This window comes from Taudactylus pleione, unplaced genomic scaffold (genome assembly GCF_031769625.1).
Source record: "Taudactylus pleione unplaced genomic scaffold, aTauple2 ptg000116l, whole genome shotgun sequence".
In the NCBI taxonomy this organism is placed as follows: domain Eukaryota; kingdom Metazoa; phylum Chordata; class Amphibia; order Anura; family Myobatrachidae; genus Taudactylus; species Taudactylus pleione.
In genome coordinates this window covers 23,938,409-23,963,442 of record NW_028284518.1, presented here as the reverse complement: position 1 = coordinate 23,963,442, position 25,034 = coordinate 23,938,409, and the positions used below count along the sequence as shown (strand labels likewise).

Genomic DNA, 25,034 nt, shown 5'->3' with positions numbered 1-25,034 from the left:
TGCATCTCAATTAATTTCAGCATGTCAGTTGTTTGAAAAGTCATCATTTGTTCAATTGGTATATTCATTTTTAACCCTGCTGCCCATTTTGCAGCTTTGTATGCCCTGTTGTTGCCCAGTGACACTAGATCATCCTCACATGTATGGGCTTTACACTTAATTACCGCCACTGTCATAGGCAATTGGTTTGCTGTCAGTAGTCCTTTTATATGTCTGGAATGTGCAATTGGTGTACCTGCTGCTGTCATAAACTTTCTCAGATGCCATAGGGTGCCGAAATCGTGTACTACTCCGAAGGCATACCTAGAGTCAGTGTAGATATTAGCAGATTTACCTTCTGCTAATTCACAGGCTCTCTTTAGTGCCACCAGTTCTGCCACTTGGGCCGAGTGTGGTGGGCCTAAAGGTTCAGCTTCTATAATGACCTCGTCATTTACCACAGCATAACCTATACATAACTCTCCAGTGTCAGTTTGTCTATGACAACTCCCATCCATGTAAAATGTCACATCTACATTTTCTAAAGGTGTATCCTGTATGTCAGGTCTTACAGTAAAGGTTTGATTCAGATATTCCATACAATCATGTGCATCAATATATCTGCAGAACTCACCTTTCACCAGCGACTCACCTCTCTCCACCTTTTGTGCATCATGTTGCACATATGGTAAATACGTAGCTGGATTTAACGTACTGCACCTTTTAATGGTGATGTTTGCAGGTGCTATTAAGGCTATTTCCCATTTTGTGAATCTAGCTGAGGAGACATGTCTGGTATGGGTAGAGTTTAGCAAAGCAGATACAGCATGGGGAGTATAGACAATCATATCATGGCCTAGTACCACATCCTCACTCTTACTGACCAATAGAGTAGTTGCTGCTACACTTCTTAAACATGTTCGGAGTGATCTTGCCACAGTATCCAATTGTGCACTGTAGTATGCTACAGACCTACTGGCATAACCATATTTTTGTGTGAAGACACCTGCTGCACAACCATCAGCTTCCGTACAATACAAATCAAAAGGTTTTTCATAATCAGGTATTCCCAATGCAGGTGCTCTTGTCAGACTATCCTTAAAGATTAAGGAAACCCTGCTCTGAATCCTCTGTGTGTATGACACGATTGGGCTTTGAGGAAGAGACTAAGGGCCTGATTCAGACCCACTCGCGAGCGGCTGTCCGCTCGCAAGTGGGTCGATGTTCTGGACTGAGCATGCGCACGACGGAGGGAGCTCTGTCGTGCGCATGCGCCAGACGCGACGAGCGAAGGAAAGTCCTTCGCTCGTTGTGTCTGATCAAAGGGGGCGTGCTGTCGATGTTGATTGACAGCACGCCCCCTTTGGTGGGCGTGCCGGGGGCGTGCCTCCCTGACGGGGGCGTTCCCACGGGAACGCCTCCCGTCAGAAGCCGGCCCACTGACATCACTAGTGATGTCAGTGGGAGTGATTTTGGCTCTGATAGAGCCAAAATCACTCCGGAGCTTGCGGTTGAAAACCTCAACCGCAGGCTCCGGCACGCAGATTCGATGGTCGCGATGGTCACGACCATTGCGGCCATCAAAATGCACGCTCGTATAGCCTGTGGGTGGTGACCCACAGCTATACGAGCGTCCAGGAGGACGCTCCATTTTCATGGAGGGCGGCCCTCATTCAGAGCGTGCGCTCTGCTCAGAGCGTACGGCTCTGAATGAGGGCCTAAGTCCTGTAATGGCAAGGCCAAAATAGAAAAACCTGGGACCACATTCTGCAGGATACACACATTCCCAAGAAGGTACGAATTTGATTCTGTAGCAGTGTCATGTTCTGTATGGCTTGGATTCTGTCATTTGTCAGATGTCATAACCCCTGGGTTAGGCAATGTCCCAAGTATTTAACCCTGGACTGGCATGGCTGTACTTTGGGCCTGATTCAGAGCCGGATGCTATTTGCGCTCGCTCGTTCAGAAAAAAGGGGTGGCTATTCAAATGAACCGTTCACTCTTTGTGGTCTGTTCACGCCTCTAGGTCTGAATGAGCGAACAAAACTTGCTGTCGTTTTTTGGAAAACTACGCCCCCTGGCTGCTCGCATCCTAAGTCATGTCCGCTATTTATTAGATTAATCGAGTACATCGACCAGCGTATGAACTGCTCGCTATTCTTGTGGTTGGTTTTTCCTACCGCAATCATGCGAGCAGTTCTGACTATAAAATAACCCAGTGACGTGGTCAATGACGCTGCTGAATTAATTATGCACACCCATAAAACGCCTGTTTTGACCTTTAAGCACACCTGCGTTCTGAATTCCACTCCCCGTTTTCAAGCACCTTCCCCTGTTACCACCCACATATGCCTCCTCCTGTCACTCAAAATAGCAGGCATTCGCTATTTAGCGAACAAATGATTTTCGGCCGCACTGACTGGTTCGCGCATGCGTATTATGATCCATACACATGCGCAGTTGTGCAAACATCGCTCGGAACGAACGAACGGCTGCTTACGAGCGGCTCTGAATCAGGCCCTTTGTCCTTAGCAACCTTGTGTCCTGTTTGCGAGAGATGAAGCAGTAAAAGTTTAGTATCATATAAACATGACATAATCGAATCAGAACATAACTATAAATCATCCACATATTGTATTAGAACAGATCCATTGGCAGGTTGAAAAGATTGTAAACAGTCGTGTAAGGCCTGGAAGAAGATACTGTGGCTGTCTATGAAACTCTGGGGCAATCATGTCCATGTGTATTGTACACCCCTGTATGTAAAAGTGAATAGGTACTGACAGTCAGGATGAAGAGGTACAGAGAAGAAAGCAGAACAGATGTCAATGACAGTGAATGGGTTGCATTTGGTGGGATCTGCATAAGAATGACAGCTGGATTTGGCACTACGGGAAACTGGCTCTCTACCACCTTATTAACCCCTCTAAGGTCTTGTACCAGCCTATAACCCCTCCCACCACTCTTCTTCACAGGAAAGATGGGACTGTTGGCTACACTTGCTGTACGGACTAAAATTCCCTGCTGTAATAATCGCTCAATTATGGGATAAACCCCTAATTCTACCTCCTGTTTTAATGGGTACTGAGGAATTTTTGGAGCTTGCTTACCACTTTTTAGATTTACCATTATGGGAGCTACATTTGCCATTAATCCAGTGTCCTGTCCATCCTTGGTCCAAAGTGAATCTGGAATTTGGGATAACATTTGATCTACCTGAGATGGATTTTTACCTGAACCAGTAGAGTGATACATTATCCTTTGGGGAGTGTCCAATATATCCCTCACCTTGTGCGCAACTCTCTCTGGGATATCTAGAAATATACCATTAGGGGTACAATATATGACACATCCCATCTTACATAACAAATCCCTTCCCAGTAGGTTAGTAGGAGCCGCTGCTGCCAGGAGCAAAGAATGCATGGTATGCAATGGCCCGTTAGTGACCTCTGTGGATTTGGTTAAAGGATAATGTTGCACTTTACCCATTACACCCATTGCTGGTACTGTCTCGCTGGTCACCTGTAAATTAGCTGGAGATTTTATCACTTATCTGGTCACCCCTGTATCTACAAGAAAAGGATATATAGCACCAGCTACATCAACCATCATTACCGGTTCTTCCCTAGTACTTCCCGTTAACCTGACTATCTGTAGACTACATGTATGACCTGACCCCTAGCGTTGACTCTCTCTCTCCAATTCAGCATTTAAGGCCACAATCGGAGCTGGTGACTGTTGGAAATTTCCTGTACTCTGTGTATATCCCTTATGAGGATATCCAGGTACTCCCTGGTTAGGGGCTCCTACCTTCTTCACCTTACAGTTCCTACTTACATGTCCAACTTGGTTGCAGTTTCACTCACCCCACTTCGTGAGTGGGGTGAGTGAAAGGGTTGCTGTGTGGGTTGAGTGGTAGAGAAAGATTGTGGGGGTGAATAAGGATGTTGAGGGTAATATGGTGGTTGTGGATAGTATGGGTTTTGAGGCTGTGTGTGATAAGTTCGGTAGGGTTGTGTTTGCGGTGGTGCAGGATTGGTGACGACGTGTAGCTGTGCAGATGCAGGTGTGTCTGGTGGCTGTGATGTTACAGTCATTCCTTCTAGAGTTTGAATACTAACAACCATTAGCTTCTTGCTCTGGGTCCCTCTCTTTTTGAGGATGTTTTTATCATGTTCAATAGCAGATTCTATGAGCGTGTCTACAGTAACTCCTCTCCAGCCAGGTAGTGAGGTCTGAACTCGGGTCTTTAGATTCTCTTTTAGACCATCCATAAGTACAGTGATGATCATTCCCCTGTGATGAGTGCTATCTTTAATATCCTCTATCCCAGTGTACTGGGTGATAGCCTTCAGAGCTCGGTTACAATAATCCTCTGCTTATTCACTCTCTTTTTGTTTTATGGTGAAAATGTTACTCCGGTTAACTACTACTGGAAAATATACACCTAATTGAATTATTATGCGGGTAATGTTACCTTGGTTACTCTCGTCTGTTATGGCACCATCTCCATCCAATATGCAATCCGTGATAAACTTTTTCACTTCGGTTATGGGGGAAGACAAGCCCTTAACACCACTCGCCAATCTTTATTGGTTGGCTCGTGAGCACTAACCAAATTTTTCAAACATCTTTGGCATTTGGCTAATTCCTTTTTAGGATCAGGGAAATCATTCATTATGGAATTTAGCTCTGCTCTTGTACAAGGACAATGCATTGCTACCTCCCTTGTGGGCACTACACCATTCGCATCCGCATTCCCATTCAGGAACAGTTATTGTCCGGATGGGATGCAAACCGGCTGCACTGTTACTTTTGACCTTGTTACCTGGCTGGGGATTTAGTCTATTACTGCTACGTATGTGGTTAACAACTTCCTCTACGGGCACAGTAGATGTTAACACTTCCTGTACTATCACTGATGAAGATGGGGCCACCACTTGTGCTTGTTGTGATGGAGCATCTAACATGTGTACAGCGTGGGAAATAACAACAGGTTCATCATCTGCATCATAAACATTTTCTTTGTGATTACTCAAGAGAGGGTACAAGTTACTTGTTACATTTTTATGGGTTTTTACAACAACTGTACCTGCACCCCCATCCGCATAGGGCGGTGGTGGTGCATGTGAACCACTGGCAATACCCTCTGCAATGCTACCTTGCTGCACGCATGCGCTATCTTGCACCGCGCATGCACCACAGTTTAGCGCTGCGCGTGTACTCTCCTGTAACGTGCTCGTGGCGCTAGTTTGCATCGCATGCACACCTTTAAGCCACGCATCCCCCTCATGCTGCCACAACTTTAAACACTCGTTATATTTTACCTTTTTCATTCGAGAGCGCACCATACAGATGCTATCTCGGACATTGTTCAATACCTCCTTATCAAAGCTTCCAATTCTGGGGAAAGGTCTAACACTCTTCATCATAATTTTAAACCATACATCACAGTACCTAATCGCATAAGCACCGTGCTTAGTATGCATAATATGCCGTGCCGACCCAAGCGGTGCTTCTAGCAGCAGCACATCATCTAACATCTCTACCGTTTGCTCGGCTCCCATTCTGGGAGAACCCTAAGCTTTTCAATAGAGATTTAGACTGGTGAAAGACAGTCAAGATACTTTCACTTATCTGTGGACGATATTAACAGGATGCGCCCACACACCTATGGAAGAATAACCAGGCTGCTTCTAATCCCTTTTTGACTACCTTTCAACTGCTAGCATGTAGGCATTCCAATAACACCTACCCTTTTCAGTGATTTCATCCACCCTCTACTCAGTTCACAATCACAATTTAGCCATAACTGTGCGGTTCAATTTCAATTATCAAATAACCCTAACTGATCACTGAATACTGTAATCACACTGAGAGCCGAAACTACAACAAAGACAACAACTACACCTGCTTATGTGTATAGACTGCGGTATCTGCTACCGAGCCACTAGGCCGACACCAGGCGGTTACCCCTACCAACAAGTATTCACTGTTACACACCCTTTTCCTGCACAGAAAAATACACATTTTCCCAGACTATGGCAACACTGATCAAGGTATTTACAACAATGCTATCTATCAATATCACCATGCACTCTCAACGGCCTTGTTTAAAACACGTGGCAGCAATACAGGAAATATGTATACGCTATTATGCGACTAGTCGCATACACAATAATGCGACTACTACACAAAACATATTATTACCCTTTCGCTATTGTGCGACTTCCCCTTTTTAACATAAAAATCTATCAATAAAGGAAAACAAACTTTTTCCTCCCTTGTCCATGGATTCTAATCAGTGCTCCTTAAGACACAATGATGGGTAGTGAGCTCTCAGCAACAAAGTGGTAGCAGACAATGCATTCTCCTGCTATGACGCCTCCACCCTTTTGCTGAGAGATCGCTGACCGAGTGTTACTAAGTGACCGGTAGCGTGATTCACACTATGAGCCCCCAACTATCGATTCCTTCCTATCGATTCCTACCTACCTATACCTTCTAAAATTGTCGCTATTTAGTGTAATGAGTCGCACAAGAAATAAGTGCTTTCAGACTTTGAGTGTGGTTCCAAAGCACAAAAAGTTATTATTCAATATAAAAAACAGATGGTTAGAAGCTGTGATCTAAATACAATTAGCGCAAATAAATCATACAGACCCAAGGTACAGTTGTTACATATGAAGGCCCTCTGGACCCAGATACCGGCATCAAAATAGAAACCTCCATCGACAGCAGAGCAAGAAGACTGGGATCCAGGTTTAGAGAGCCCACATATATACTCTTACAGGGACAGACAATACAATAGAACAGTTTGGCATGATTCCATTGGTTCTTCTTCCTGGTTCTTCTGTTACAGTATAGTTCATAGGTCAATTCGTATGGACACAAACCAGCCTCCAACAGCTCTTTGTGTCCTGTTTCCCGTTGCATAATAAATCTAAGCTGGCTACATTACAAAGTACATTTTAATGTTTAACTCTCTATATTCCATAGTTTGCAGACACATGTTGCGATCTTCTCACCGATGGTACCGGAAATCTGCAAAGACACAGTGGATCAGTACAACACCATGTACTAAACCTTAGATATCAAATTACATTTATTTCACAACATTAATAATACTGAATAAACCTTGAATATTACACTTTAATGCTAGGGAACCATTTTATGTAAGTGTGTAGTGTGTAAGTATTGGGGAATTGAGAAAAGATGCTAGTTAGCGTTGTGTGACTATGTGTTTGTGGAGTACACCATGGTACGTGTTTTGCAGGGTTGATCATTTTATATGTTTTAGTGACTCTGTATTTATATGGTGAGGATTTTTAACTTCTTTCTATTGCGTGGGAATCGCACGACACTAAATAACAGCATCGCCGTATGTACTTATAATGGGCAAGATTCACTAAAATGGCACTGGGCGGCCAGTTGCAAAATGGCGTCTCATTGCCATTCACAAAATGGCGTCGTGAAGATTTCATTTTAAACCGATCCTGTCTCAGCCAATTATCCTGCTTCGACAGTCTATACATACTGGAGGTAACACAGGTGTATGGAGCAACAACGCATTTCGGTCACACTTGTGACCTTTTTCAAGTTGATTGCTCCTCCTTTATTCATAGTGCTATAAGTAGCAGAAAACCCAATTTGATTGGATGTTATAAATTGGTGCTGTCAATCCACATTGTTAACTCTCAGAGTGCTGGTATTTATTCCATTTTATGAGCATTACTCCAAGTTTTTGCAATTTTACACTCCTTGCTTTCTATTCAATAAAAAATCAACACATCTAAATATATACTCCACATATGAAATAAATAATATAAAAAATATATAATATTATATTCAATTTATCTTCTTAATTAATTATCTATTCAGGCAGAGTTCGATTATGGCTCACAAATAACAAAATGAAAATCCTATAAGTATCTCTCAACAATATACTATAATACCAATCATTGTACTATTCAAAGGTTGATAATCTTAGTAACAGTGGTAAAAAGTAAATATGATAAATAACTAAATAAGCACATATATCAAAATTTGTAAAGGGAATCTATTAACCATGTATCAAAGAGGGACACAAAAAGGTGCATATACACACATGTGTTCATTATACACATGTGTATGAGTACATCCATCCCTCCTGATATTCGAAATATCTTGGAAATTGATACTGACAATAACATTAGTACTATCAATATCACTGTCACCACACCAATAGCAGTATTCATAACAATATCCTCAAGATAACAATGATATTAATAAAAGGCAATATTGTTATCTTCAATAGTGGTAACCAGGATAGTAGCTACGAGACTCCCTAATCTATATACGTATATATCATCATTAATTCCTATGGTTTAATCGAACCATATTCTTATGTTATAATTATTCGTGCGACTATATAGGAAACAAATAGGAATTACTAAGGGAAGTTTTTATTACAAGGCAATAATTGGACATAGAGATAATATAATGAGAGAGACTGGTATGACAACATAAAATATTGCGTCTTAATACACACACATCCATATGAATATAGAAAATAGAAAATGGTGAGGAAGAGGGGTGCATGTTGCCTCCATTGACCGGAAAGTACATATGGAGGCGAGACACCTCCCCCACCCCCACAAACTCCAAGGCTTCATTAAGACCATTCAGCTGCAAGGTCTTGAGTCTGAAGATCTATTCCGACTCAGCCTTGCATAACCTATTAAATCTGTCACCTCCTCTTAAGGTTTTATCAATGACTTCCACACCAAGCACCTTCATTCCTTGAGGATTACAGTTATGTTTATCTCTAAAGTGTCTAGAGACACTATGTGCCTCTACATCCTTTATTATATTGTTGTGATGCTCCCTGAACCTCTCTTTCAGGGTTCTGGTGGTGCGACTCACATACTGAACATATATAACAAAGCTTGATTCGCAGTTTATGAATTGTTTAATATTAAACTGATTTGCCATTTGTAGCATATACTATCTTTTCTCTATTTTTCAGATATTTACAGGTTAAACACCTGGAGTGATTGCAACAAAAATTGCCCAAAGGTTTTTCTGGGAACCATGTCTCAAACTTTGTGCTATCCTGTCTGTTCATTTTGAATGTGCTTGGTGCTAAGAAGCTCTTGAGATTGCTATTCTTTTTACATACAATTTGTGGTTTTTCTTCTATTATTTGTGATAGAACTGGGTAATGATGTAATACCTTATATTTTTTATTAATTATGGATTAAATGCATCTAGAATTATTATTATACTGTGAGATGAAGATAAGTGAGGGTTTCATTTCATTATTTTTTATGTCTTTCAGAGGGGCAATCAGAGCCACTACATATCATATTACTATTTGATTTGTTGGATTTCTCTAATTTTGATTCATATGTCTCATTGGCATGTTGCTGTACTTCATTTATTAAGTTCTCAGTATATCCCTTTCCAAGAAGTTATCCCGTAGTTTTGTGCGTGTATCTCAAAATCTGCGTTCCTTGTGCAATTACGTCTAAGTTGACCCATTTGGCTTTTGGGTATATTATTAATCCATGGACGATGGTGTCTGCTATTGTAATGCATGTAGGAACAGCAGTCTACTGGTTTAGTATGTGTAATTGATACAATCTTACTGTCCTCCACAGAGAGGGTGATATCCAAAAAATCAATTTATTTGGGACTAAAATGTGAGATGGAGTGTAAATTCATATCATTACAATTCAAATATTTACTGAATTTAGCTGCAGATAAGTGATCCCTATTCCAAATAAAAAATAAATCATCTATGTAATGGTCATAGTACACCAGGCTTGCCCCAGCCAGCCCACTCCAAATGGGGTCGTCTTCAAACGACCCCATATAGAGGTTGGTATACCTGGAAGCGAACCTGGTGCCCATGGCTGTTCCATGCACCTGCAAATAGTGGGTGGAGTCAAATAAAAAATAATTATGTGTCAAAATAAAATTAAGAGCTTCAAGAAGGAAGTTACATTGTCTGTCAGAGAGAGCCACATCCATTATCAGTGTCTTTTTAATAGCTTGCAAACCCGTCCCATTGAGGATATTAGTATAGAGAGTCTGGACATCCACGGTAAAAATAACATACCCTGGATGCCAGGAAATCTCTGCCAGTTTTTGTAATCGATGCATGGTGTCCCATATGTGTGATTTCTGATGGACAACGTAACTCTGCAGAAAGTGATCAACATAAAATGATAAATTTGAAGAAAGTGACCCGTTCCCAGAAATAATAGGTCTACCTTGTGGTGTGCTCAGTGATTTATGAATTTTCAGTAAATAATAAAAAACAGGTGTTATAGGGTGATTAGAAAATAAAAAGTGAAATTCAACTTTGTTAATCACCCTCTCTGCGAAGGCTAACTCTAATAGTGCTCTCAGCTCTCTCTGAAATACTAACGTCAGATCTTTAGACAAAATACAGTAATATTGTGAATCACATAACTGTCTTAATGCCTCTTGGACATAATCAGTTCTATCCAGGATGAAGACTCCACCCCCTTTGTCTGCGTGTTTGATAATGATGGAGTTGTCATCCTGGTGACTTTTAAGGGACATTCTTTCGTCCCTTGTCATATTAAAGGCCATATTCAATTAGAAGCGAAAAGCCATTTTCCGCAAAAAAGTATTGCCGATCTCAGCTTTTTGCATGGTCGGAACTTATCTCGAAATTCAATTCCAGCCAGGTTTTGCCTACACGGAAAGTCAATGCAATGTAATAGGTTAAAGAGATTTGCCTAAGATTAGCAGGAGAAAAGATGTGAATTTTTGAGAATTTTTTTTTATTGTGGGGTTCAAACATGGGGAAACCACTCAGAACCCTTTGGACAGCCCCCCAAAGGACAACTGTGTAAAAAATTCCGGGGAAAAACATAAGAACACCCCAAAAAAGTACTTTCATTTTGGGGGTGAAAAAAATACAAAGTTGGGGGACAAGCACAAAAACTAGCTAAATAAATTTCTTGGGGTGCTGTAAGGAGGGGCCAAGTGTTTTTGGGATTGCAGGTGCATGTATGAGAGTGTTTTTTCATGTTTTTTACAAATTTACTTTAGAGACATAAAAATATGCTAGCACCCATTTTCAAGTATACCAAATTTGACTGGACTACCTATTTTCACCAAAAAATACTGCTTAATTCCATTCTTCACCACTTTTACAAGGATGCTAATAACAACTATTTTAAACAACTTCAGTACACCAAATAGTTTTATTAGGGCTATTGGAACACTTCTACATTGATCCCCAATGTTAGTGCATCTTTTTGGGGGGTACACACTGATTTCCCCTATTCTGACAGTACTTTCCGTCTGTTTTGCATTCGCCACTTGCCGTTTTCGCCTGGTTAGTAATTGAATAGGGTGAAAAGCGGGGACGCGCCCGATAACTTTTCGCATCCAAAACACATGATGTAGGTGAAAAGTTGAGGAGGCGGAACTTTTTTCGCCAACAAATAACTAATTGAATATGGCCCTAAGACTTCCCAAATCTCTACCGTGAAAATTCTTACAAAGATTCTGAAAGTCCTTAAATGTGTTTTTATAGAACACTTGTATGGTGGAACTTTTCTGCGAAAGTGGAAAAAAATTTGACCTTTTTTAAAAAAGGTTTCTATTGGGTGTCTATTTGAACCATTAATATCAAATATTTTTTTTATTTTCTCACTAGTGTTTATATCTTCACTTTCAGTTTCACCTTCGATATCCCTTTGCAAGGACTGTGTGAGGTGGCCAATTGCCTCTTAATTATTCTGCAGCAGGTGGCAATTTGGCTTAGGTGTGGAACAAGCACTGAGAATACTCATTGTTATAATCATTCTCACTTGTAGCTTACTCTACTTTTATTCCCGACATCTCCTGGACACCCTGTCTCCTCCCTGGCCAACTACCCCAACAATTGGAAACCTCCAAGTACCTTCAGTCACATTCTCTTTTATTTAACACACACAGCTACCTGCCCAACAAATTTCTGATGGCAGTCCTGAGCACAGCCACTGATTCCTGACCCAGGTGTTATCAGCACACCTCGAGTACCCTTGCCAATTCAAGGGTTCAGCTGCCAGTGTATGGTACATACACGGATCTCCTAGCTGCTGATATTTGCTGCATATACTGTACACTACAAGTAGCGTACAGTCAGTGATCTACACTGCCGGCTCCAGGTTTATGCATGGCGGTTCTGATGGACAAATCATGCTGCAGGTGCAGGTTCACCAGCGCGGTTTCCTACATCTAGAGCTGATAAGTTATACTGCATAATTATTGTATATCATATCTGCTACCATTGGATTCACACTGTATTTGTCCGTGACACCTGGCTAACAGAGGTACAATGGGATCAGTTCCCCTCATCATCGTATGGGACAATTGAGATTTGTCATGGCCCTTACCATGAGGCCAAGCCCCTTTTTTGGGCACACGTCTTATGTCCCTATATAAAATACAGGGGAGTGGGATGCCAATGCTCTTTCTGGCCCAGGGCACCAAAAAGTCTAGTTACAGTTCTGTCTATTGTAAATGGGGCAATCCGACTTAAATCAAACACGGCAGACACCAAGGGGTATCACCATCGTAACTAAATAGACAAGCAAACACACTGCTAAGTAAATTCTTGATTTTGAGTCTAAAATGTTCTGGTGATGTCCAATGATCTGCTTTAGAAGTCAAACACAATTCTTAGTAAATTTACCCCTGAGTCTTAATGCTAATGCCACAACTGATTCTCATGCTATTGAGGAAGCTGTGGGCCCTCCACAGCGAAACGCATCTAGCACCCCACTGACTGTGCCTTATCCAATTGGGAACCTCCTTGCGGATTCTGGACCGACATCCTTTACCGTACTCCAGCTTCGTCTATCCATCTCTATACCATCTGTGGGCCAACTACCTGCTATTAGGATGTGATTATACTTCAACAAGCTGGTAAATATAAACTTCCAGAGCTGGAAATTATTTCGGATTCTACTGTTGAGGACCATTATTGGGCATTAACATTACCATTTGGATTAGGACTCATTCACAATACCTATTTTTATATAAGCATTAAATATGTTTTAAGTTGTGAATTGCAGCAATAAATTAATATTTATCATTTCTCAATCAAGCCGTATACCATTTAATTTTTAACCATATGTGACTTGTAAGTTTATTAGAATATTATATTTATGTATATATTTGTGATTTGTAGAGACACCAGAACTCATTTGACTAAGACATATTATCCTTGTGAATATAGGGACTTTAGCGCAGGTTCATCCATTTATTCCAATTTTTTCATTTATGCTAGGAGCGTGACATCCTCCTTTAACCAGCAGCTTATTGATAGCGCCATTCTGATTCCTTGTTTCCTTCTTACACAACTGATTCTGAGCCTACTTAGACACCCACTGGCAGAGGTGCTATTCCATCTCGTTGCATATTTAGATGCACCATCAAAGCAGCATCGGTCTCCACATCAAAGCTTGCACCATCTCTATGGCAATTTCGCTGTCTGAACATTCCCTCCTGTGTCAGCGCTACTGTGACTTTAGACTAGGGGTGTGCACCGGCCACTTTTCGTGTTTTGTGTTTTGGTTTTGGATCTGGATCTTTCTTCGTGTTTTGGATCTGGATTGGTTTTGCCAAAACCACCCTTCAGTGTTTTGGGTTCTGGGTTTTGTGTTTTGGATCTGTATTTTTTTTTAAAAAAGCATAAAAACAGCTAAAATCACAGAATGTGTTGATTTTTCTGCTCCTATGCTATTATTAACCTCAAAAACCTTAATTTCCACTCATTTCCAGTCTATTCTGAACACCTCACACCTCACAATAGTGTTTTTATGTCCAAAAGGTTGCACCGAGGTAGATGGATGACTATGCTAAGCGACACGAGTGGGCGGCACAAACACGTGGCCCATCTAGGAGTGACACTGCAGTGGCAGACAGGATGGCAGTTTGAAAAACTAGGCCCCAAACAGTACATAATGCAAAGAAAAAAAAGAGGCGCAAGATGGAATTGTCCTTGGACCCTCCCACCCACCGTTATGTTGTATAAACAGGACATGCACACTGTAACAAACCAATAATTTCAGCGCCAGGGTCTGCCACACGACTGTGGCTGAAATGATTGGTTCGTTTGGGCCCACACAAAACAAGCTGGCAATTAATCTGGCCCTGCACAAACTGGCTCTACGGAAGCAAGATGTCGTCCTCATCCTCCTCATTCACCGATTCCTCACCCTCTTCAGTGTTGTGTACATCCTCATCCTCACAGAGTATTAATTCATCCCCACTGGAATCCACCACCACAGGTGCCTCTGTACATTCTGGAGGCTGGTCTCCCTGGAAGAGTTGATAATTCATTTTTATGAACATCATCTTCTCCACATTTTGTGGAAGCAACCTCCTACGCCTTTTGCTGACAAGGTTCCCGGCTGCACTAAACACTCTTTCGGAGTGCACACTGGAGGGGGGGCAACTCAGGTAAAATAGAGCCAGTTTGTACAGGGGCCTCCAAATTGCCTCTTTTTCCTGCCAGTACATGTACGGACTGTCTGACATGCCTACTTGGATGCTGTCACCGATGTAATGCTTTAACAGACAGATGCACGCTTGTCGCTGCTGCTTTGAGGATGCAGGTGTGGCTACAGCCCACACAATTCACAAAGACAGGAAAAAAAATATTTTTTTTTTTTGTGGAGCGCACTTTGAGGGTTACACCACCCTTTAACAGACAGATGCACGCTTGTCGCTGCTGCTTTAAGGATGCAGGTGTGGCTACAGCCCACACATTTCACAAAGACAGAAAAAAAAGAAGAATTTTTTTATTGTTTGTGGAGCGCACTTTGAGGGTTACACCACCCTTTAACAGACAGACGCACGCTTGTTGCTGCTGCTTTAAGGATGCAGGTGCGGCTACAGCCCACACAATTCACAAAGACAGAAAAAAAGAAGAATTTTTTTATTGTTTGTGGAGAACACTTTGAGGGTTACACCACCCTTTAACAGACAGACGCACGCTTGTCGCTGCTGCTTTAAGCATGCAGGTGCGGCTACAGCCCACACATTTCACAAAGACAGAAAAAAAAGAAGAATTTTTTTATTGTTTGTGGAGCGCACTTTGAGGGTTACACCACCCTTTAACAGACAGACGCACGCTTGTCGCTGCTGCTTTGAGGACAGTATCATATGCAGTGACAGTAGACTTGTCAGAAATTGTTGGTACGTCTTTCAGTCCCGACCAGATGTCCAAACCGGCCCTTGACTTATGACAGAGGCGCACGCTTGGCACTGCTACTGTGTTGATGCACGTGCGGCTACATCGCACACAAGTCACAAAGACAGAAAAAAAATAGTTTTTTATTTTTTGGAGCACTTTAAGGGTTACACCACCCTTTAACAGACAGACGCACGCTTGTCGCTGCTGCTTTGAGGATGCACGTGTGGCTACAGCCCACACATTTCACAAAGACAGAAAAAAATAGAAGAATTGTTTTATTGTTTGTGGAGCGCACTTTGAGGGTTACACCACCCTTTAACAGACAGACGCACGCTTGTCGCTGCTGCTTAGAGGATGCAGGTGCAGCTACAGCCCACACAATTCACAAAGACAGAAAAAAAAAGAATAATTTTTTTATTGTTTGTGGAGCGCACTTTGAGGGTTACACCACCCTTTAACAGACAGACGCACACTTGTCGCTGCTGCTTTGAGGATGCAGGTGGAATCTAGACGGGATTTGGAACCGGGGACACGCTACCTCCATCAATTGTCTAAATCCCACTGCACTAATGGCGGATACCGGACGCACGTCTAACACCAACATAGCAGTCAAGGCTTCAGTTATACGTTTTGCTTCAGGATGACTGCTGTCGTACTTCATCCTCCTCGCTAGGGACTGTTGGAGGGTCAATTGTTTAGTAAAAGTAGTGGTGTTCCTACTTCCTCTCTGGGATGATGAACAACTCCCAGCAGCAGCAACAGCACTAGGAGGAAGTGGTTCTTGATCTTTCCCTATTTCATTTTTATCGGAGAAAGTTTGGTCCTCCATTTATGTTATATTGATATATACGTGCGGCTAAGGCGCACACAAAAACACAGAAAATATTTTTTTATTTTTGCTGGAGAGCAGTGCACTTTGTTGGTTACACCACCCTTTAAGAAATGAGCCAGTCGGCCCTTTACTTATGGGACACAGGCGCACGCTTGGCACTGCTCCTTTGTTGATGCACGTGCAGCCACAGTGCACACAATTCACAAACACAGAAAATATTTTTTTATTTTCTTTGGAGTGTACTTTGGGGGTTACAGCACCCTTTAACGGTCAAGCCAGCCGGCCCTGTACTTATGGGACACAGGCGCACGCTTGGCGCTGCTCCTTTGTTGATGCACGTGCAGCCACAGTGCACACAATTCACAAACACAGAAAATATTTTTTTAATTTGTTTGGAGTGTACTTTGGGGGTTACAGCACCCATTAACGGACAAGCCAGCTGGCCCTTTACTTATGGGACACAGGCGCACGCTTGGCTCTGTTCCTTTGTTGATGCATGTGCAGCCACAGTGCACACAATTCACAAACACAGAAAATATTTTTTTATTTTGTTTGGAGTGTACTTTGGGTGTTACAGCACCCTTTAACGGTCAGGCCAGCCGGCCCTTTACTTATTACACAGGCGCATGCTTGGCACTACTTTGTTGATGCACGTGCGGCTACTGCGCACACAATTTACAAACACAGAAAATATTTTTTGATTTTGTTTGGAGTGTACTTTGGGGGTTACAGCACCCTTTAACGGACAAGCCAGCCAGCCCTTTACTTATGGGACACAGGCGCACACTTGGCGCTGCTCCTTTGTTGATGCACGTGCAGCCACAGTGCACACAATTCACAAACACAGAAAATATTTTTTTATTTTGTTTGGAGTGTACTTTGGGGGTTACAGCACTCTTTAACGGTCAAGCCAGCTGGCCCTTTACTTATGACACAGGCGCACGCTTGGCACTACTTTGTTGATGCACGAGCGGCTACTGCGCACACAATTCACAAACACAGAAAATATATTTTTATTTTGTTTGGAGTGTACTTTGGGGGTTACAGCACCCTTTAACGGACAAGCCAGCCAGCCCTTTACTTATGGGACACAGGCGCACGCTTGGCGCTGCTCCTTTGTTGATGCACGTGCAGCCACAGTGCACACAATTCACAAACACAGAAAATATTTTTTTATTTTGTTTGGAGTGTACTTTGGGGGTTACAGCACTCTTTAACGGTCAAGCCAGCTGGCCCTTTACTTATGACACAGGCGCACGCTTGGCACTACTTTGTTGATGCACGAGCGGCTACTGCGAACACAATTCACAAACACAGAAAATATATTTTTATTTTGTTTGGAGTGTACTTTGAGGGTTACAGCACCCTTTAACGGACAAGCCAGCCGGCCCTTTACTTATGACACAGGCGCACGCTTGGCGCTGCTCCTTTGTTGATGCACGTGCAGCCACAGTGCACACAATTCACAAACACAGAAAATATTTTTTTATTTTGTTTGGAGTGTACTTTGGGGGTTACAGCACCCTTTAACGGACAAGCCAGCCGGCCCTTTACTTATGGGACACAGGCGAACGCTTGGCGCTGCTCCTTTGTTGATGCACGTGCAGCCACAGTGCACACAATTCACAAACACAGAAAATACATTATTTTTTTTTGCACTTGGGGGGAGCACCCCTGATGGACAGAGCACCCCCTGGACAACACTACAGCACCCCTTTAGGACTGGGACACTGCACAGGACTTTGGAGTGGACACAACCCCTATGGACAACTGACTGCACAACACAGTCCAGCCAGCCCCTATGGACTTTGAAGGAGTGGACACAGCCCCTATGGACAACAGCAGCACAGCGCAGCACAGCACAACTCTACACTGCACTACACTGCACTACACTACACTACACTACACAGCCCAGCCAGCCCTAACTCCCACCCTCGCTCTTCACTGTCCACAGTCGAGTGAGAAAATGCGCCGACGCAGGTACCTTATATAGGATCCAAAACCCGTGAGACCCGGAAGGCGGGATGATGACGTTTTGCCTCGATTTCAGATCCGAGTCAGGCGGGAAATGTCGAGCCTGACTCGGATCGGCCTCGGATCGGGGGGGCTTGGGGGGGTTCGGATTTCAGAAATCCGAACCCGCGCACCCCTACTTTAGACGCGCTCGCTGTCAGCAACGCGCAAGCGTCTGTCTAACAACCCCCCTGCTACCTCCCAGGAATGTCCACAGAAATCCTCATCTCTTGCATCCAAAGTCATACTAGGTTTCCCGGCAGTAATCAGCGGGACACATTTGTAGACTGAATACTTTGGCCGCTTGCATCCAACATCACCACTGCATCCACCTCTGAATCAGGCACTTGACATTGTTTGAGGTCCTTGGGCTTGGAAAAACCACATCACCCACATAGGGCCTAATTCAGCAGTGCACTGCTGAATGCAGATTACCTATAATCGGGAACTTGCGCATGCGCCAGACCCATACTGCCCATGTGCAGTATGGGTCTGCGATGTTGGACGGAGTACGGCAGCAGACTATCAGTGATTGGCAGTCTGCTGCCATTTAGGGCCAGGGAGGGGAAGGCGACAGCCTCCGTTTCCCAAAACAGAGGCGTGTTGCTACTGTTTGGGGGTGTGGTGAGGCTAGGATCTCCATCAGCTAACGGAGATTTCCTGGCCTCTTTTGAGCATCTGCGATCACCAGCTTGAGTAACCCCATGGTCTCTGAGCCAGCCGATGGACACACAGCTAATCCGATGCTTCGTCCAAGGATGCAGCTAGGATCAGTAATGCATGCTGTATTACCATATTACAGCTATAGCAGCTGCTAACATTTTCACAGCTGCGATAGCAACTATGTCTGAGGATGAATCACCCCCATAGTCCAATAATAAAAACCGCCTCCATTTGTACTGATTCCTAAAAGAAAGGAAAGCTCTTTAAATTGTGACAGCTGCTAGTCCATGGCCCTCCAGGATATGAGCACACATGACCCTACCACAATTTTTATCTATCACCTATTCTCTCCTGAAAAAGTAACTCTGAGCCTGATTCACTACAGATCGATATTGCGATGGCAGCTGTGATTACGCACGCAGTTCTGCTGCAAAAATGTGCAAATGTCTGCAACTGCTCACCCGGCATAGAGGCACCCACTACCGCTTTCTCTCATCTGTAAGACTTCTCAATCCTGCGTATACATCCGTACATCGATTAACATCGGACCCTCATGCAGAATTACAGAAAGTCTGACCTGACTCAGAAATTGCAACTGTCATCACATGCAGTGAGTACTCAAGCTCCGTATACCGTCGCAGTGGCACATCTGCATTTCTACGATCACTCCCTCGTCACCACCTGCAAATGCTGATGCCTCATCGCTCAGCCTGCGATGGCATTGTAGCCTCGTACATGATCACAGTGCAATCACAATACTGGCTGGTGCACGCAAACTGCGGTGTACACTCATGCGCACTACGCACCATTGGTCGATCTGCGTACGCTGTTGCAGTTGCGATCCATTATGAATCAGGCCCTCTATTGTTTTGTTCCGCTTGCTGAATAAAATATGTATATTCCTATTATTTAAAAGATTTAAGATTTATTATTTTATCAAAACATAATCTTGGTCAAACAGGGATTTTGTAATCTTATATATAAAATTCATTGGTCTGTTTGTTTATATGTTTATTTGGTTCTCTGTTTATCTGTCTGTCTGGTTATGCATTCTGACACCCCTGCACCGATTGGGATGAAACCAACGCGAGGTGGTGCACTTGAATGTTATAGGCGCTAGACGCCATTGTGAATGTATTACCACCGCTAGGTGCCGAGTGTTAAGAGAATTCTAATATGTTTGCTCTGCTGCGGCCGGACCCTCTCCGGTGGCCGCGGCAATACTGTGTAGTAACCCCCGGGCTGCGATGCAGCAATGAGGGCTCCACGCTGGGAACCGGGAGCCTGGCTGCTTACTTTGGCCAGGCAGTGGTGTGCAGGGCTGGATGCCGACAGCTGCAGGCCAGTAGCTCTGCTCCTGGTGCCCCAGCGCTATAGGGCCATGAGTGGCTGCACACTGGGGGACAGGGAGAACCAGCTCCTGTACCTGTGGTGATGGAGGAGGAAGGATGCCGATACAGCCGAGAAAAGTGTCTCAGATTGCAGGGCTGAGAGCCACGCATCAGGGGGCCGGGCTAGCCGGCTCCCTGTGCGGCACTAGTTAGGACGATGCGCTGACCGCTGAGGAACGGGAGTTTAGCTCTCACCATCCCAGCACTCCCAGGTGGAATGGCTGCACGCTGGGGACAGGGAGAGTCAGCGCCCTGTACCCCCAGCACTGAGACGGGAACAGAAGCTGAGCGCTGCTGAGTGGAAGTACAGCTGCTGCAGCCAGGGTCCCAGGCTGCAGAGCTTAGTGCCCTATGCTGATGACTGGGAGCTTGGCTCCCAGTGTCCCAGCACTGCAAGGCTGGTTAAGGAAAGCCCAGTGCTGAGCACTGGGCACAGTGTAAAAACACACACATAGGTATATACACAATAAAAATGTTTAAATGTATATGTTAAATGTATGTATTTTGAATGTATTTTGAATGTAAAGTGCACTTACCTTTAATTTTTCTGGACAGCCAGGGGATCCAGAGTCCTTAGTGGGCTGCTGGATCCCCCAGCCACTTCCAGGGAAATAAAATGCCCTCTTATGCAGCCTCATGCCTGAGAGTGGTATGAGGAGGTGCATAGGAAGCTGGCCACACAGCCAGATAATTCATTTTAGGGAGCTCCAAAAAGCTTCCCCTCTGTGGTCAGGAAACCCTGCCCGGGGACCCTGCTTTCCCACCTGGAGCTCAGATTCAGACAGAGGTGACAGGCTTGGCCCTTAGCAGATTCCTGGAAACCATTTTGGTGGGAAAACGTTGTCCCTTCCAAACTGGACAGAGCCAGAGGCATCGCCGAGCTCTGCGGGTGGGCTCAAGCACAGTGAAGTGGCCACTCCCACTGTCCATCGGGGACAATGTTAAACGTGCATGTGGGCAGCACATGCACTTAAGATGATGGGTGATTTGTTGAAAACCACAGGGTGCACTCACCCCCTGTGGTAATGTGTATTGAAGTGACATAAAAGAAGGGCCTGCATGCCTAGTTGTGTGTATCTTTTGAACATCAAGACAGCTGTAACATCTCTGTATGCTATACCCTCTTGAAGCTGAGGGGAAGGGTCTTTTTCAAGACTATCGAGCAATAAACATCTTTGCCTAAAATACGCTATCTGAATCCTGTGACCAACAGAATTGCACAAAATGCTCTTGTGTTCTCTGGCTGTTGTGGATTGAGCCCAGGTGCCTCCAAGCTCAAGCCCTCTGCCAGCTACCATGCAGAGCCTTGTCTTTTGCGAGGGATCAGGAGGAATCAGCCAACACCAATCAGGAAGTGCGGTCGCAGTTCATCGACGCATAAGCAGCAGAAGCAGTTCCAGATGCCGGGGGTAGGAGCCTGGTTGTATGTTAGAAGTGGTACCAAATACTGATGGTAGAGTTTGGTGGTAGCAGCATTGAGTTTAGCTCTAACCATCCCAGCACTCCCAGGTGGTGCATGGCACAGTGGGCGGAGTCAGTAACAGGTGGTTACTGACAATAAATTGGAAGATCCAGTGGGAATCAACCCCAATCTGTGATCAAGTGTCGAGGTGAGGTCATACTGAGATCAACGTACATCAGACCTCAGTATGCACATCAAACACCAGTATGCACATCATACTCCAGTACGCACATGAGACCCCTATATGCACATCAGACTCCAGAATGCATATCAGTCCTCAGTACACACATCAGACCCCAGTATGCATATCAGTCCTGAGTATGCACATCAGACCTCAATACGCACTACGGTACTCAGTACGCACATCAGACTACAGTATCACTCCTCACTTTGCACATCAGACCCCAGTACACACATCAGACCCCAGTATGCATATCAGTCCTCAGAACGCATATCAGACCCAAGTAGTACACAAATCATTCCAAGCAAATACTAACCCATTGGTGCAATAGAGGAAAAGTCTTTGTTTAACATACAATACAAAATGGCTTATATGATGTATCTTCATGTTTCTCATATTGGGGCCATTTATTAATGATTGCATTTGCAATGCAATCTGAGCGTGATATTAGCGCCCATGATCGCATTTCTGAATGTGATCATAGCGATAGGATTTAACAAAATGCACCCTCATGGACAGGGGCTCCGAAAGGAGCCCGTCCCAGCGATGTGCCGGGAGTGAAGTGACCGCATCAGAGGTCTCTTCATACCTGTGCTGGGGGCTCTGCATGGTCTATAGACCACACATGCGCAGAGGCTATTGCCAGGGGAGGGTTCCTACGGAACCCTCTATCAGTAGATTTTACGTTGTGTAGCACATAGGCTACAGCGTGCTACCGCCGTCTTCAGATGGTAGTAGCTGCCGGTGCCAATATATGTAAGGCATCGCATTCCGGAAGTTGGTAAATATGGCAGCATCACATCCTCATAGAAACCTATGGGAGTTGCGGCTGCTGGTGGGAATGGAGGGATCGCAGCTGGTATTGGATTGCACTGTGCGCCATAGCGTACTGTAGCCTACGCTGGTGCGGGTAATAGCATGGCACGATGTGTGCAAAGTATATAACGCAATCGGCAAGGATTTTAGAGGACACCTCTGTAAGTGAGCTGACCTGACCGGACTCTGGCCCTGATTCAGAGCCGGACGCTCTGACCAGAGCGCTCGCTCTGAATCAGGGCCGTCCTATTTAAATTTGGAGCGGCCTTGTGGACGCTCGCATAGCTGTGGTTTACCACCCACAGCTTATGCGAGCATCCATGATGGTGGTCGCGATGGTCAAGACCATCGCGACCATCGGGCTTGCGACGAGACCATGTGGTAGGGTCTCATTGCCGCAAGCCCTGGAGTGATTTTGGATCTATCAGAGCCAAAATCACTCCCACTGACTTCACTAGTGATGTCAGTGGGGCCGGACCCAGACGGTAGGCGTTCCCATGGGAACGCCTCCGTCTGGCAGCCACGCCCCCGGCACGCCCACCAAAGGGGGCGTGCTGTCAATCACCATCGACAACACGCCCCCTTTGCTGCGAGACCCGGAGCAACAGCTTGGCTGTTGCTATCCAGGTCTCGTGCATGCGCACGACAGAGCTCCCTCCGTCGTGCGCATGCGCATTTGGGTACCATCGACCCGCTTGCGAGCGTCCTGCGCTCGCGAGCGGGTCTGAATGAGACCCTCTGACCTGCTTCCACATTGCATCAATTTTATTTTCTCAAGGCTTTCTCAAGTTTTTTATCTTGCTGGTACATCACTCCTGTGGAGTATTACATGTTACATGACAACATAAATTAATAAATGAGAAAAATGTAGACATCTATATGGAATACAGTACAGTGCACACTGGACCACTTCGGTCACTTCATCTTCACCTGTCTGCCCAGCAGCTTTTCTTTGTCTGACTTTGTATTGTGGAGGAGATTGGTTTGGCTAAGAGCCATCAACACCTACTTTCTGTTTCAGCTACTACATATATATAGGGACTTGCATAGTTGCAGCACCATACAGAGCACAGACTGAAGCACGTCCTTTGTTTGAAGCAGACACAAAGGTAAGATGAACTTCACTCATTCACAGAAAGTCAGGTAATTTAGCAGTAGAATTTGTTGCATTATTACAATACACTTCAGTGGATTTCTTTCAAAGGTCTGGGAGACACTTGTATTTTTTTATTTTCAATCCTTTCTCTTTAACCTGTACTGGTTATCAAATGTTTATTTTATTTAACTTCCACAAATAGTTACAGGTCTTAAATATTTAAGATTACTATTTATTTAGTTACCAAATGCCGCAGACATTGATACTTACTTTGTATAATGGATTCAATATTGAAGGAGATGGAGATTATATTGTAGCAGCAACTATATGTTATCTATCTATTTATATTATATATATGTGTATATATATATATATATGTATATATATGTGTGTGTGTGTGTGTGTGTGTGTGTGTGTGTGTGTGTGTGTGTGTTTCTAGTATTACTCAGTACTAGTACTAATTCCAGAAACAGCGACATGATTTCAGAAATGAATGAAATAAACATGGTTAGGACTTGTATATGGAAGCTATAACAAATCTAGTATATCGAGCTAGTAGAGTACCGTCCTGAGTATCGAGACCTTTTTTTTTCCAGATGGGGAAAAAAAATCACTCTACTGTATATTTATTTATATACAGTTTGCAATGTATTACATAATTTAATTAGGTGTATATAATGCAGCCATGCATCTGTGTTAATGCTTTTGTTGTACAACACAGAATAAATTGTTTGCAGCAAATGCAGAGTAGAAACAAGTACACACAGCAAATAAAAGTTATCTCTTCTAGATAGGACTCTGATACTGAGACTGCTACAGTATGTGCAGCTTGTGGCCATTCCTGAGTGAGACGAGGAAGTATTGCTACGTGACATTTTGCACAGCAGTAATGATTCTCATTTGCAAGTGGAACCTCCCGTGCACAGTTTATTTCATACATACCAATAGCTTTTCAAACATTAATAATAATGTATCATGTGATTGTAGCCTTCAGGCACCATCACTCATTATTTGGATGTGGTTATTTGTGGGAGGATACAAATAACTAGAAAGAGAAATTATTAAAGACTATATTTGCTTAAAGTGTTATCATCAGTGGTACATGTCTTATTATGTAGACTATAAAATATTTAAGTATGTATTGGTGATCACAAGTGATTAATATACAATATATAAAAAGATGTTTCAATACATGATAAAAGATAAGTCTTTCAAATGTAGGGTAGGCTTTACCAGAATATATTGCAAATGAGGGCATACATTTTGGTTTTTAAAAGAGTCGACATTTGAAGTTTTCATTCAAATCCATCCAGTGGAAGGCCCAGAATGGGCTCCCCAGGTCAAAGTCATGCCCAGTGTACACCAAAGGGAGGTCTGACTGGGACCTCAGCCA

The 25,034-nt window shown here is 43.8% G+C and overlaps 1 protein-coding gene across 1 annotated transcript in view; it reads left to right on the top strand.

Annotated features, from left to right (window-relative positions):
• The first annotated feature begins 23,623 nt into the window (after positions 1 to 23,623).
• The window catches only part of LOC148524832 (cytochrome c oxidase subunit 4 isoform 1, mitochondrial-like), a 124,219-nt gene continuing 122,808 nt past the window's right edge, over positions 23,624 to 25,034 (top strand). Inside the window, exon 1 of the mRNA XM_088471809.1 lies at positions 23,624 to 23,654. The gene's annotated coding sequence lies outside the window, so the exon portion shown is untranslated. The remainder of the gene's footprint in view (positions 23,655 to 25,034) is intronic.